The 15627-nt window shown below is 40.3% G+C and overlaps 1 pseudogene; it reads right to left on the reverse strand.

Moving 5' to 3' along the window:
• Positions 1 to 251: 251 nt before the first annotated feature.
• LOC136392019 (complement receptor type 2-like) overlaps positions 252 to 15627 on the reverse strand; it is a 79552-nt pseudogene continuing 64176 nt past the window's right edge.

The following is a 15627-nucleotide window of genomic DNA, read 5'->3' on the forward strand; positions in this document are numbered from 1 at the left end:
CAATGATCATAAAGCTCTAATTCTAGGCATCTAGCTTTTATTATCTAACGAGTATATTCTGGACACAAGAGACATTTACATAAAGAACATAAGCAACACACAAAATAGTCTGTTACAGATGGAAGAAATGGGCTAGTAATCTGTGCCCATTGACTTTTTTCATGACTCTAGTTTAGGGAGGGAAATAAGAATGATAAAGGAAAATACTGCATCTTCCCCCATTGGGCTTTTACCTTTTCACAACTGGTATTTCAGTTGTCTTTGCAGTAAATCTGACTGCTGCTCTGCAAAGTAATTCCGGAATGTCATACTGTCATTGTAGAAATATGGGGCTTCCTTGCCCAATATCTTGTATCCATTTTCAACATGCACATGTGAGCACTGAACAGCAGGGAGGGAAAGTTTGCAGAGAGGAGCAGGGCCGCTCTTGATTGTTGCCTGTACAACGGATGGTGTGCTCCCCAATGAGGTTCAATTGTACTCCTTTCTCTGGCCCAGGGTTACATGTATAAGTGACTGTGGTTCCATATGGAACATCTTCTGAGGAACTCCCTGTGTGTGTCCCATTGCAGATAACAGGGGGCGGTGGGCAGGTGATTTCTGGAGAGGTGAGAAGTGATTACATAATTCTACTTCACTGTTAGACACCAAAGAAGAGACATGAAGCTGGTTATGAACCTGTTGTTATCACATTTCCTGGAGGATATGGGCAAGTTTTGATGATATGAGGTATACCAAAGCTCATACTGTGTTTAAACAGATTTTGTAATGGAAATCTTCATTAAAAGTTAACATACACAGCAATATCATATTGTGAGGCAGTAAAGTACCCAGAGTGCATTATTAATTAAAAGGGTAATACCTTTTGCAACAACATGGATGGACCTGGAAACTATTATGTTAAGTGAAATAAGCCAGGCAGAGAAATAAAAATATCATATGACCTCACTCATTTGAGGAATCCAATGAACAATGTGAACTGAGGAACGGGATTGAGACAGAGGAGGGATCAAAGGGACCAGAGGAAAAGAGAACAGAGGAAAAGGGGATGATAGGATGGGATAAACCTGAAGGGAAAGGGGGAGGGCGCTATGGGGATGGGGTATGGGAGATGTTGAGAGGAATACGGGGGAGGGGGCATGCATTCAGGGCAACACAAGAATCTATGTAAACACATTAAAATTAATAAAAAATAAAAGAAATAAAAGAGTAATTCTTTAATAAACAATAAGTGAGTAAAAAGTACAGAAGCATAAAACAAAGCTTTTCAAATATTTTTTATTAATTTATTGATCTGAGAGAGAGAAGAGGGAGAGAAAGAGAGAGACAGAGAGGAATATCATTCTGTTCCTGTACATACCCATGGATCAAACTAACAACCTCTGTGCTTTGGGATGATGCTCTAACCAACTCAGCTATCTGGCCAGGAAAAATTAAGCTTTTCTGAGTGCCATCTGTATGCTGAGGTGATATGATTGTTTAGCTAAGAATATTTATTGTTGATTGAGAATCTACTTTTCACAGGCAATTGTTTCATTTACAAAGTAGAGCTAGTACCACTTAAATGTAATAAATAACTTTGAAGTCTGCAGACTTTTACTGACATTACAAATGAGGAGCGAGAGTTTCTTAGAAGTTATATAAAGTGCCCAAGATCATATGAAGCAGTAGATACAGAATTTAAGTTCAGATCCCACACCAATCTCCTTCCCACTAAGCACAGTATAACCTCAGTTAAGCATGGTGGACCATATAGTCACTGCTTACATCATCTTATACTCCTAAATCAAAAAAGAGGATCGCTTACATAATCTTATACTCCTAAATCAAAAAAGAGGATCAGTAACTGAATACATTTCAATTAAGTGTTTTCTATCCTTTGAAGTAGATAGACATGACAGGAGAAAGACAGCAAAACTGTTGAAAAAGTTAATAAAACAAAGTCTAATATTCTAACTCACACAATATAGCCTGAAACAGAAATCTCCCAGGACATGCATAGGTCTCACATTATTTCAGGTGTTCCGTTAATTTTCCTACTCAACTTTACAAAAACAAATCTCCATAAACTAAGGAATTGTGCCTTGACATTGTTCATAAACACTCTCACCTAACCCATACCTACAGGTAGAGTTGTGGCATTTTGCCATCTAGTGACCTCTAACCTAAGTAAGAGCTATTCACTCAAAAGCAGACACAACACTTTCAGAACAAAAAGCAACAGGACAAAAATGTAGCCAGCATCATCTACATCACCCCTTGAATAAGCATAGTACATATATATAAAAATAGCATAAGCTATTGAATACCATGAGCACGTGGCAGGAAGGGTCTTTGAAGGAAACTTACACAGAGCTTGCAATGTGCACTGAGAAGCCAGACCTAGTTCATGCTGAGGCTGCACTCACCTTTGTCACAAGAAGAGTTAACATCTGGTCTAATAAATTGATCCTGGAGTTTTCTATAGAGATGCTTTCTTATTGGTTCACATTCTGCCATTAAAAAAGAGACACACCTTTGCATTTGGGGGCAGTGGGTGCCCACACCCCTCAGAGGTACAACTTACGGATTCTTCTCCCACAGCACACAGCCAGGGTCACAGCTGTATTTTATAGCTGGTCTGGGCTCAATGTGAATTTCGTGTCTGTCTTCTTTTTGCCTGTTGAGGATTTGAGGAGGGCTGGGCACTCTACAGGGAAAGAAGAAAAGTTTTCTTATATAAACAACAGCAATGAATTCTGCTAAGGACAGAATGCAGCATACAAACTGTATGTAACAGGATCCTACAAATAACTGGGGCCTAGAAACACGGGTACATATAAAGACAGAAAGAAAGATATATACCCAAGTGTTAAAAATGGTTGTTCTTTGACTGTGTACATTTTATAAATAAGCATGCCTTTTGTGGCAGATATATTTTAAAGTACATATTCCATTCAGTGAAACACGAAATAAATGTAGTGGATGGCCTTTAGCTTTAGTTTCTGAGCGGTAAGGGGAAATCATATGGATAGTCATTTCTTATTAAGTTTGGCTGCCAATGTTTTTTTAGGTTGCTTTGCATCTCCCCTCAGATAGGACCCAACAGATTGAAGAAAAGAAACAATGTCAAAAAGCCATTTGGTAATAGAATAGGATACTTCCTATACAGGATAGGAACACAAAGGTGACTCCATGGCAAAAAACAAACAAACAAAATCAGCCTGATATTGGCCAACAAGCAGCTTGTTACCTTCATGTACAACAGTACTGTGCGCCCTTCCCAAGCCCTCTAAACCCCAGAGCCTTCTCTCACCAAAGCGCTACGCGCACAACATGCACTCCCTATCCTCCATACAAATGTCTCTATACAGTGTCCCACTGCTGCCCTGGACACTTCCACAAAACACAGTGCAGGCAACCCCCACCCTGAATCCCTAGCCCAATCCAAAAGGGCAGAACAGCCCACTCACCAGCGCGTCACCCCGCCCAGGGAACACAGCGCAAACCCTCCCCATAGGCGCACCATGGGCACTAGCAACATCCCCGAGCACCAGGGCACTGAAAAGTAAGCCCTCACTTTGAGCACAGGGTCTGCACTTCTCATTCTGATTGATTCTGTTCCAAAACACTTGCAAGCCGGTGCTAGGGACACAATTTAGCCAGGCAAACACCTGCCGTGCCCAGCACCATGCACGGCTTAGTGCGACCACGAAGCAACAACGTTCGCGCCGTCATTGCTGCGTCCCTCTCTGCTCAAAGAAAGTATGGGGCATCTCTGGCCACGCCTTCACCGCCCACTCTGCACCAACCGGGTGGATCCAGTCCCGGCCTCCAACCCGATCCGCCTAACGAAGTTGGCCCGCCCTGGGTTCAGGACAGCTTGCTCCCCGACCTGCTCCAGTTCTCCTGGAGTGCACACCTTCTCCAATCTCCTACCGAAGGCTGTGGGTAACTAGAGCATTAGGGCCACCAAAAGAATCCCAACGAAGCTCCAAGAAGAAAGGAGACTCTTGGGGAGACGGGGAGCTGTCGCTTGGGTCCCGCCAGACGCCAACATTTTCGAAGATATAATCGGGAAACCGGAGGGCTGAGGAGCAGATACCTCACTGAGTCCAGTTCAGATGTGCAAACCCCCGATTCCAACGGGCAGGTGCAGACCCGCAGGTGGGCGTGTCATGGGCTGGGGAAAATGAGGACGGGACATGGCAGGGCCAATCGGCTTCTTGAAAGGCGGGACCTCGCACAGGGGTGGTGCTTTAAGACTGAATGAGAAAGGGCAGGACCCTGGCTTTGCACTTCAAAGGAGCAATGTAAATTATTCTTTCCCCTACTCTCTTGAAGAGATTCTGGGAAGAAAAATTATTAAGCAACACTATGCCATTAAGCATTTTAAGCCTCGAGTGTATGAGGCCCTTGCCCATGCAGAACTAAATGTTTCACTGAAGATAAAGTATACATGCATGGACGAGGTAAGGACAGTGTATTAATTGGCACGTTCTTGGGAGTAATGAATGTTGTTATAGTCAGAAAAGGGAGGATTTGGTTAGATGAAGTAGATAAAGAGAACTTTTCTGGTGAAACAATGTCTCAATGTTGTACAATTAAGAATGAGAAGGATTTATTTGTAGAGTTGTGAGTAAACCTGTATGATTAGTAAACGGAAATAAAAAGGGGGTAACATGATGGGTATTAAAGAGCAAACAAAATTTTATTCCTATTAGTTGCCAAAGAATAAAAGCATCAACCAATGTGGGTAAACATTTTGAGGGGATCAAAACCTTGAAACTTTTAATTTTAACATAACGTTTCCAAAAGTGAAATGTTCATAAATGCAGATTGATTCTAAACCACCAGTTCCATTTAGGGCTAATCCCAAAGAAATCATCAGAGCTCTGAGCATAGAGTATACTTTTGGAAAAAATGTCAACCATAAGTATCTAGTAATAGGAGTAAGGAATTGATGATAGGTACCTTTGTGGGGTGAAATTCTATACAGGAAGCAGTGTAAAAAAATCAATGTGAGAAACTATAATTATTTGTAAGAGGAAAAGGCAGAATCCAATCAGTATATACATTTTGATATTCATTTTATTGAAATAAAAGCAGTATAAATATATACATGAAAAGAAATTAGATATATAGCACAATTATATTTAATTTTCTTTGTGATTTTCAGTTTTCTATATTGACTGACTTTATGTTACATTTGGGTCAAGTAAAGAAGAAAATGAGCAATATGACACATATATCAATATTTATTTTGTTCATACAGTGGTGAGGATTGAATCTGTATTGCACAGGGTTAAAGAATGAAAGGATAATGAGGAAATGGAAGCTCTCAGAACAAACCTCAAATTCTTTTTCTATAATTACAAAATTCACATGTATTTAAACAAGTCTGCATCTGAGATGTATTTATATTAAAGACTGCTTGGTTCAACTAACCATGGAAATTCCTCTTCCTCTCAGACCAATGTAATATTTGGATTCTTGGCAGATCATGGAAGTCACTAAGTGTGGAGATGATGTATAAAATAAATACCTAAATTTCTTGGATTATAAAATCTTGATGACACAGATTAAATGAGGTAGAATTAAAAAGAGGCAGAGCCATCCTCAGCGCCCGGGCCAACTTTGCTCCAATGGAGCCTTGGCTGCCGGAGGGGAAGAGAGAGACAGAGGGGAAGGAGAGGGGGAGGGGTAGAGAAGCAGATGGGCGCTTCTCCTGTGTGCTCTGGCCAGGAAGTGAACCCGGGACTCCTGCACGCCAGGCCGAAACTCTACCACTGAGCAAACCAGCCAGGGCCTAGGAATGCCCTTGTTGATCAAGCTACCCAAAACAAAATTATTTGGAGCAACCATGACAGAACGAGCAATTCAGTCTCATACTATTCATCACAAGAACGCTGCAGCCCTGTGTAAACAGTTTCAACTTTCTCGGGAAGCAGCATGGCAGATTGGGAAATCCTGTCCAAAGGGTCCTATACTACAATCTGTCCCTTCATTTGGAGTTAACCCTCAGGGATCAATACCAGGACAACTTTGGCAAATGGATGTTACTTATATACCTTCATTTGCAAACAGTCCTATGTCCACATTACAGTGGATACATATTCTGGATTTATAGTAACCTCTGTCAGAACAAGAGAGGCTGCTAAGCATGTTATAGCTCATTGTCTGTATGCACTGTTCTATTATTGGATTTCCTAAACTGGTTAAACTGAAAATGCTCCTGCATATGGAGCAAAAGCGTTTACTGTATTTTGTCATTCTTACAATCTTTAAAATCAAGGTATTATTAAAGTGTACCCAGAAAATATTTTAAGGTCAATTTAAAAAAAACTTAAAAGGGGGGAGTCATATCCTGGAACTCCTACGGGTCTACTATATCTTGCTTTTTACTTAAAAAATTTTTTTAATTTCTTTTGAATGCTGATGAACAGGAGACGCCAAATCTTTTTCTCCTGCAAACTACTACCTTCTTTATTTGATCCAGCTAATAACACTTTTGACTTTTTCCAAATAGCTCCAGATATATGGGAAAGATTTATATAGGCAGATGGGGATCCTTAAACCCCTCAGCGAGATCTTCTGAGCATGGCCTTTAAGCTACCAAGAGGCAGAAAAAGCCCAATAGAGATCAGGGGAACTACCAGCTTTTAGGATACGCCCTTAAAGGCTCCAATGCCCCAAAGGGGTCTCATAGAATGCCATCTGGGTCCTGCTTCAATAATGGAAAGGAAGGTCATTGAGCTAATGCCTGCCAGACTTACATGCCTCTGCTGTGAGGAAACAGGGACACTGGAAGGTAGGCTTCTCCCTTGCTCCTCTAAGGGAGGGTTCAGTCTCTTCCAGCCTTGCTCCAGCCACCTATAACCTAACCTTGCCCAGAATGCTGGGGTTTGCCACTGAAGGCTGAAGGTGCCCAGGGCCATCGGCCCCATCTATGACACTGTGGACGAGCCTAGGGTATTTCTTCCAAGAAGCAGGTAAACTGATCTCATTTGCACAAGGGCCACTTAACTATGTCTTGCCTGAATAGTCAGATTTTTTATTCTTCCCTCAAAGATCTCTGTTGTGGGTGTTGATAGTCCTATTTTCTGTGGCTTTGTTTAATATATAGTGTTTCCTTTTTTCCTCCTACCTCAATGCCCCACTCATATTTCAGGCTGGGACTTACTCCTAATTTAGAGCTCTCTTTCCCCCTTTTGCCAACTTCTATTATGAATCTACCTTTGCCACCCAGCTTAGTGTATTCCAAGGTTCTCTTTACCAAGCCACAGTCGCAGAGCTCCAGGAAAAAGCAACCTGGTCTCATCTCTCCAGGCAGAGGAGAACAGAAGCTCCATCTCCACACATGCTTCAGATGGCTTTTCCAGTCTACCTGAATCATTACCAGTTAGAAGCAGCGGTCATTGGGACTTGGATGTGAGCTGCGAAGTATAGAAGTGTGACAACAATTCTAGTGCCATGCGGACTTTTCCTGGATGTGGACTTTTCCTGGTCTCCTGCTCCTTTTGACAGCTCATAACAGACTGAACTGGGGTTGGGTTGCATTTTTCAGGGATTTGGCACAGTGTTGGGGCCAACTTGGACTTGGTGAACGTGTTAAGGACACTACTCTTTTATGGATTCTTGCTGTATTGGCCAAGAGTTTGCTTAAAGGCTTTAATCACTGTAAAAAAAATAGAAGACTGGATAAAGAAGATGTGGCACATATACACCATGGTATACTATTCAGCCATAAGAAATGATGACATCGGATCACTTACAACAAAATGGTGGGATCTTGATAACATTATATGGAGTGAAATAAGTAAATCAGAAAAAAACAAGAACTGCAGGATTCCATACATTGATGGGACATAAAAACAAGACAAAGAGACATGGACCAGAGTATGGTGGTTACAGGGGGTGGGGGGAGGGAAGAAGGGAGAAGGGGAGGGGGTTGGGGAAGGGCACAAAGAAAACTAGATACAAGGTGACGGAGGACAATCTGACTTTGGGTGATGGGTATGCAACATAATTGAATGACAAGATAACCTGGACATGTTTTCTTTGAATATATGTACCCTGATTTATTGATGTCACCTCATTAAAATAAACATTTATTTATTAAATAAAGAAAGAAAGAAATTTTTCTACATACAAACTATAAAATATTATTACTAATTAATAATTATTAATAAGAGGAGGGATAAGTCATGTTCATGGATGGAAAGAGGCAACATTATAAAGATGTCAATTATCTCCAAATTGATCCAAAAAAAAAAAGGGGGGCAGTGAATAGGAAATTTAGTGAGGAGAAATTATAATTTCTGTTCACTCTTATAGTTGTGAAAGAGTTACATAACAAACATTTAGTGGCTCTATGTTGGACTTATTTGTGAAAACAGAGAATCTATTTACTGTTTTCTACAAATATCTGTACACCATATTATATGTCAATTCTATCTTAGCCTGCCATCTTGACCATAAGAGAGGTTCAATAGAACTGAGACTTTCCCAGCCTAATTGGATCTGTGCAGGTTTATCCTCATTTGCATTTCTTGATCAATCAGAGTGGCTAAATTCTGACTAATCAAGACAGTGTGTTTTCAACCAACCAAACTGTGGATTTGGAGCCCTCATTTTCTTGGGAACATAGCAATCCAGGTCAGGGAGAGAAGTCTTCCTACATAAGCCAGCTTCACCCCTATTTTGGGGAAGGACATTTTCAGTTTCCACTGAAGACTTCCTTTTTCCTGTTGGAGCTGAAGCACTTGGATCGAGGTTGCCAGGGTCACATTGTGGGCCTTCTCCCAGTCCTGCTGTCCCACAGTCCTGCTCTCCAGCAGTTGAGCTGTTATGTAGTCCCGCTATTTCACGATTGAACTATCTCACAGCTGTGCTGTTCCACAGCTGTGCTGTTTCAGGATTGAGCAGTTTTCACTGAATAAATTCCTTCCCCTCACCGCACCTCAAACTGGGGAGTTCTGTTGGCATTGACTTGGTCATGATTATCTCTGTCAACAAAATAACACCACAGTATCTTTGATTATGAAACCCAGGCACTCCATATGACACTTAATTATAGAAGGTATAATTAAGGAGATAGTGAATGGGAAACTCAGTGAGGGGGAGTTATCATTTCTCTTCATTCTTACAGTTATGAAAGTGATATAACAGAAATGTCTGTGGCTCAGTGTTGGAACTTACTTGTGAAAACAGAATTTATTCTTCTCTGCAAGCATTCTACAAAATGTGACATATCAATTATATCTCAATGAAGCTGAAAAAACTTTCCAATTTATTTCTAGGCTTGGAAGTGAGCTTTTTTTATGAGGTAACTTAAAAGGTAGGAAAAGGTATGGCTAGTGTTTGGTTTCTTAGTTATAGGTATTAAATTATATTCAATGATTTGGGCTTTACTGTCACTTTCTTTCAATCAGTGAAATTTTTACACCTAAGGGTCATTAAGGCATTTTTAATATCATTGAAGATTTTCATGTTGGTTTCTTTAACTTATTTTGATTTGATTCAACTGAGGCTTCATTTGAAATTTTCTGAATCTTGTTCTCTGCTTTTCTGGACAAGCTCATGGGGAAGAATAGAGTTTTCTTGCTGTATCACCCATGCTCAGACAGTTCTAGGCAGTGGTGGAACTTAAATAATTTAACGACTGGTTCTTTGCTCTAATGACCATTATAAGTATAAAAAACCAATATACTGAAAGGTAGTTTATTATTTCATGCATTTAATACTTGAATAAGAACAATAAAAAAGGTACTCAAAACTAGATTTTTGTTATAAGAGTTTTAAAAAGTTAGTGAAAAAATATTAAATAATACCTGACAAAAAACAATAAAACTGTTAAGATATTTCCATATGGCTTCTTAATAGGCATCCTCACTTGCAATTTTCTTCACTTTTATCTGAGCATCATCAGCTGTGTGATTTATCCTTAACCATCTTTTCACTGACAGGGGTCTCCAAACTTTTTACCTAGGGGGCCAGTTCACTGTCCCTCAGACCATTGGAGGGCTGCCAAATACAGTGGTCCTCTCACTGACCACCAATGAAAGAGGTGCCCCTTCCAGAAGTACAGTGGGGGCTGGATAAATGGCCTCAGGGGGCCGCATTGCGGCCCCTGGGCCGTAGTTTGGGGACGCCTGCTAGGATCCCATTCCTTTAGGAGTAGGACGATTAGACTAACAGTCATTGTGTTTGATGTATTAGAAACAGGCAACTTCTGTTCTCTGAACATATTATGGTCATCTTTGAAAACCCTCATGTTAGAGAGAACCCTGATTACAAGTGCCATTTTAACAGCCAGTTCTCTGAACTCAACAAACAATTAGGTATTGGTTCTGCTTAACTGGTGCAAACTGATTGAATCCTACCAATGGTTCTAGGTGTGTAACAGGTGTATAATAAATATGTATTAAGTACAGAACACAATAAATAAAAGGATGATACTGTCAATTGCATTTAAGATGTCTATCCTAATTCTACTCCAGCTTGGATTTACATATTTCTGGGAAATATCTAAGGTATTTTGATTATAATAATAATTAGACACTAGGGACAAAGCTGGATTTGCCTCTAAAAAAGAATGAACAACAGCTGTCTGCACTGAAACCCCTTCTAAATTAGACAAGCAAGCTGACCTCTGAAGTGGAGCTAATGTCTGTCCCTTAGCCTTGACATCACTTAAGTGGCTGGGTTCACAGGAGAGTATTGACAGTGAACTCCCTAAGGTCCTCACAGGAAAAGAACTCAAGAGAGTCAAGGCTTTGAGTGAGGTAAGGGAATCAGAACTAGTGGTTCTTTATCTAAAGATTTTGTCAAATTGCCACAGAGAAGATGAGAAGTAATTGGAGAATATGTATGTTTGAGGGCCAGATTTTGAACTGTGTGGTGGATATCTTTTAAGGCTTTATGAATGCCAGTAGGGTAGGTTTAGGTATGGAAGGATGTCACTAAACCAAGTGCAACTTCTCTAAAATAAAACTTAATGTTAGTTGATTCTTTGAATCTTAAATAAAGCTCTTCAGAGGTGGAGGTAGCAGCATGAATGGACCTGTGCATGTTCTCAGAAAAGGTGAATTATGCACTAGGATTTGTGAGAACCTGAAAGAGAAGGTCTAAGCAGAGGATAGTTAAGCCACTCTTTGAAATTGGCCCTGGGAGCTATGCTTCTCCATTTGCACCTGGTAAACACCTACCACCCAGTTGACTTTCATATTTGTCTTTTACCAGCAAAAGCTATATGTACTGTGGTATGCTGTAACCAACTCAGGGATGCTGAATCCAATCAAATGCATAAAGGAGAACATTTCTCAGAAGAAACACATATTCATTTTGTTCTGTCTTGGCTTTTTATGGTTTTCACAAGAAAATGTATTACAGATGACATTCCATAAATAGATTTGAAAGATAAAATCTTTTAATTTATTTCCCATTATAATGTTAAAGACAGAATTTCATTGAAATGTCATAGACTTAAGAGAGAAATGGCACCGTAAAGAGTGATACCGATAAATCTCCTCAAAATTTCAACAAGATCTTCAACCAGAGACAGAAAAATCTATTCTTGGAGCCTCCAGAAGTCCCACACTGAACGCAAAGGTATGATCGAGTGAAAAATTGACTAAATATGTAATCAACCCTGAAGGAAAAGACAGAGAAAGGAACACTTCACCTTCCTCACTAACCTATATAAGAGCTGCTTTCATTGGGAACTGAGAGTATAGGAACTAAGGCAGGCAAAGTGTGTGAACAGAACTAGGTTGCGGCACAAACTTCTGAGCCAGGCTGTGGCATGGACATCCAAGCCAAGGAAAAACTGTGCTTGTGGAAACCCAGTCAACACAAGCTAACACTCATGCCAAACCCAAACAAAGAAAGGCAAGTGAGGCAGCCATCAGCCCCGATCTCCTGGTCGGCACGCATGGATAGTGGACAAGAGATTCCTCTGAGCAGCCCAGGAGTGGGCACCTGAGTTCCCAGGCAGAGGGGCAGAGTCTGAGGCCTTTGCATGGGTTGTAATCAGAGTCTTGGTGCCACCCCTGTACCCTGAAGAGTGGCACATGGGGAATGCACAGGAATGAAATTCCCTAAGCTCGAACTTCTCTGGGCAGGTGGGACACCTCACCCAGGGTGAGAAGCAGCTGGCCCGATATCCTGGTCAGCAAGCATGGATAGTGGGCAAGAGATTCCTCCAAGTGCCCCGGGAGTGGGCACCCATGTTCCTGGAGCAGAGTCAGAGGCCTTTGCATGGGCTGAGACTGGTGTCTCAGTGTCATTCTTGCGCCCTGAAGAGCAGCCGTAAAAACAAGCTTCCCTATGCTCAAACTTCTTTGGGTGGGTGAGGTGCCTCACCCAGCCATACAAGCTAACAGACCCGTGAAGGATTAGCTTAACCCACAGTCTGCTCGCCTCCCAACTGACATACGTGACCCTAACTGACAAGATCTCGCTCAGGTCAGTGATCTAAGACAAGAGGGGTGATATTTTTTTAGTGCCTCTTGTTATGCTATGCACGTAGGGGTGGGGGCAACCTCTGATTGGCAGAGGTTTCATACTCAGGGCTATATGTTAAAAAGAGGGACTTAGCAGCTTGTAAGTCCTCCTACTTTGCAAACAGCGACTAGGATATCTTGTACCCAGCCAAAACAGCTTACAAAGTGCCAAAAACCTGGGGAAAGTGGTCCCACAGAGTGCTGAGGCATTCGGGACACACCTAGAGGCACATAGAAAGGCACCTGGAAAACAATTGGCTCCCACCCCTCCTGATTATGCTAGGGGCTCTGACTGATTAAGCCTTACCCAGAGCCCTGCACTGAGTGGGGATAGAGTGGGGATCTGCCAGCTCTTTGAGCCTCTTACTCTTCATGCAGAGGCAGCAGCAACCCCATAGCTGGATCATCAGGCTGCTAATTCAGGAAGGAAAGACTAGGAGAGAGGCTCCAGGGAGACGGACTCTCTCATTGGCAGAGCCTGCAAATGTTAATGAGCCTCGGCTGCTAACGAGACTGAAACCTAATATATGACATTGCCATAGAGACTTATACACTGCAAACCTCTACCTAAGCATGCCACAGGGGCAGAACCTGGGGTACAGAGTCACCGACCAGGAAGAGAGAGAGAAAAGAAAAAGCAAGAAGATAACCTCTCACAAAGAATACATCACCAAGGAAATTGAAAGTATAAAAACAAATAAAACAGAGATGAAAATCTCAATTCACAACCTGTAAATCGAGGTAACAAGCTTAGCTAATAGAACAGGCCAGATAGAAGATAGAATTAGTGAAATAGAAGACAAGCAACCTGAGGCATAACAGAGAGAAGAAGAAAGAGACTCAAAAATTTAAAAAAATGAGAAAGCCCTTCAGGTATTGTCTGACTCCATAAAAAAGACTAACATAAGAATAATAGGTATATCAGAGGGAGAAGAGAGAGAAAATGGAATGGAGAACATATTCAAACAAATAATAGAGGAGAACTTCCCAAGCCTGTGGAAAGAACTAAAGCCTCAAATTCAAGGAGCAAACAGAACACCAAATTTTCTTAACCCCAACAAACCTACTCCAAGGCACATCATAATGAAATTGGCACAAACCAATGACAAAGAAAAAATTCTCAAGGCAGCCAGGGAAAAGAAGAATACAACACATAAAGGAAGGCCTATTAGATTATCATCAGATTTCTCAACAGAAACTCTACAAGCTTGAAGAGAGTGGACCCCAATATTTAAAGTCCTGAAAGAGAGAAACTTTCAGCCAAGAATACTATACCCATAAAAGCTATCCTTCAAATACGAAGGAGAAATAAAAACATTCACAGAAACAGAAAAGATGAGGCAATTTATCATCAGAAAACCCCCACTCCAGGAATTACTAAAGGAGTTTTTCCAACCAGATACAAAGAACAAAACAAAACAAAACTGCAAGTAAAAGCTCCACCAAGAACACAATAAAACCAAAATTAAACTGTGACAACAACAACAAAAAAAGGGGAGAGGATGGAGATTGACAGTAGCAAAGGACCACAGAGTGCAAAAGTACTCATAAGATAGTGCACTACAATGAACAGGGTAGGAACCCTTTTCATTACTTAATGGTAACCACCATTGAAAAAAACACCACAGAAGCACGTAATTTAAAAAAGATAGCAACAGAAAAAAGATGTATGGAATACAACCAAACAAAAACAAAAGATAGAAAAACGAAAGAGAAGAATCAAACAAGACACAAAACTAACAGAAAGCAATGTATAAAATGACAATAGGGAACTTGCAAGTGTCAATAATTACACTAAATGTAAATGGATTAAACTCACCAATAAAAAGGCACAAAGTAGCAGAATGGATTAAAAAAGAAAATCCAACTGTATGCTGCTTACAAGAAACTCATCTAAGCAACAAGGATAAAAACAAATTCAATGTGAAAGGCTGGAAAACAATACTCCAAGCAACTAACATCCAAATAAAGGCAGGCGTAGCAATACTCATATCTGATAATGCTGACTACAAGACAGTTAAAGTACTCAGAGGCAAAAACGGTCATTTGATAATGATTAAGGGGACACTGAATCAAGAAGACATAACAATTCTTAATATATATGCACCAAACCAAGGAGCACCAAAATATATAAGACAGCTACTTATTGACCTTAAAACAAAAACTGACAAAAAATACAATCATACTTGGAGACCTCAATACACCACTGACGGCTCTAGATCGGTCATCCAAACAGAGAATCAATAAAGATATATTGGCCTTAAACGAAACACTAGAGCACCTGGATATGATAGACATCTACACGACATTTCATCCCAAAGTGAGAGAGTATACATTTTTCTCCAGTGTACATGGATCATTCTTAAGAATTGACCATATGTTGGGCCACAAAAACAACATCAGCAAATTCAGAAAAATTGAAGTTGTACCAAGCATATTTTCTGATCATAAAGCCTTGAAACTAGAATTCAACTGCAAAAAAGAGGAAAAAAAACCCCCACAAAAATGTGGAAACTAAAAAACATACTTGTAAAAAATGAATCAATTAAAGAAGAAATAAGCACAGAGATCAAAAGATATATACAAACAAATGAAAATGACAATATGACATATCAGAATCTCTGGGATGCAGCAAAAGCAGTGATAAGAGGGAAGTTCATATCACTTCAGGCGTATATGAACAAACAAGAGAGAGCCCAAGTGAACCACTTAACTTCACACCTTAAGGAACTAGAAAAAGAAGAACAAAGACAATACAAAACCAGCCGAAGAAAGGAGATAATAACAATCAGAGCAGAAATAAATGAAATAGAGAAAAGAAAAACTATAGAAAAAATTAATAGAACAAGGAGCTGGTGATAATCCCTTGGCAAGACGTACCAAGGAAAAAAGAGAAAAGACTCATATAAACAAAATCCAAAATGAAAGAGGAGAAATCACCACGGATATCATAGATATACAAAGAATTATTGTAGAATACTATGAAAAACTATATGGTACTAAATTCAACAATCTAGAAGAAATAGATAAATTCCTAGAACAATACAACTTTCCTAGACTGAGTCAAGAAGAAGTAGAAAGCCTAAAGAGACCAATTCATAGGGAAGAAATAGAAAAAAACTATTAAAAACCTCCCCAAAAA

This window comes from Saccopteryx leptura, chromosome 2, assembly GCF_036850995.1.
Source record: "Saccopteryx leptura isolate mSacLep1 chromosome 2, mSacLep1_pri_phased_curated, whole genome shotgun sequence".
NCBI classification, from domain to species: domain Eukaryota; kingdom Metazoa; phylum Chordata; class Mammalia; order Chiroptera; family Emballonuridae; genus Saccopteryx; species Saccopteryx leptura.